Raw genomic sequence first — 715 nt, forward strand, 5'->3', positions numbered from 1 at the left:
ATTTCCATCATTCACACATCTATCTTCCCAAGACCACTTATGTCCCACACTATCTGCCCAAAACATTTCAAAAATGTCTCCTGCATTTCTCTCACCTCAAAAAACTGCCTCTTCTTCTCTCTTTGGAATAAGCCAATTCTTGGCTTTTCCTGATTTAGATACCATTGGTCCCTCTATTCCTCATCCACATCACTCAGCTTCCACATCTGTTCCTCCAATCAACACCACCTTTGCTACTTTATCTACCTTCTGTACATCTGCTGCTCCCTCTAACAGTACTCCCATGGATACTCAACAACGTCCCTCAAAAAAGACAAAACTGGACAAGGAGTCATCACGGGCTTACAAGAATATTCCCAAAATTTTTTATGCTCTACAAACTATCATTGCGCGCCAGGCCCATCAAGATAAGGAACATGCAATTTTGCGTGACTGGATGGCAAATCAGCTTGCCCCAAAGCTTGGTCTTGAACCACCTATGTTGAATCCTCCTCCAGCATTTCCAGCCATCCCTCAATCTTCCTTGTCTCCGTCCTCTGAAGGGTCTTCCCCGTCTCTGTCATTTTAAGTCATGCTTTAGCTTGATTCTCCTAAACCTTTTTGTTGTGACAAAGGGGGAGAAATTACCTTAGATTTTAAATATTAATCTGCCTATAATTAATTGTATTTTTTTGTTTTTGAACCAAATTGTAATGATCAACAGATCCTCTTTTTT

This window comes from Cicer arietinum, chromosome 1, assembly GCF_000331145.2.
Source record: "Cicer arietinum cultivar CDC Frontier isolate Library 1 chromosome 1, Cicar.CDCFrontier_v2.0, whole genome shotgun sequence".
In the NCBI taxonomy this organism is placed as follows: domain Eukaryota; kingdom Viridiplantae; phylum Streptophyta; class Magnoliopsida; order Fabales; family Fabaceae; genus Cicer; species Cicer arietinum.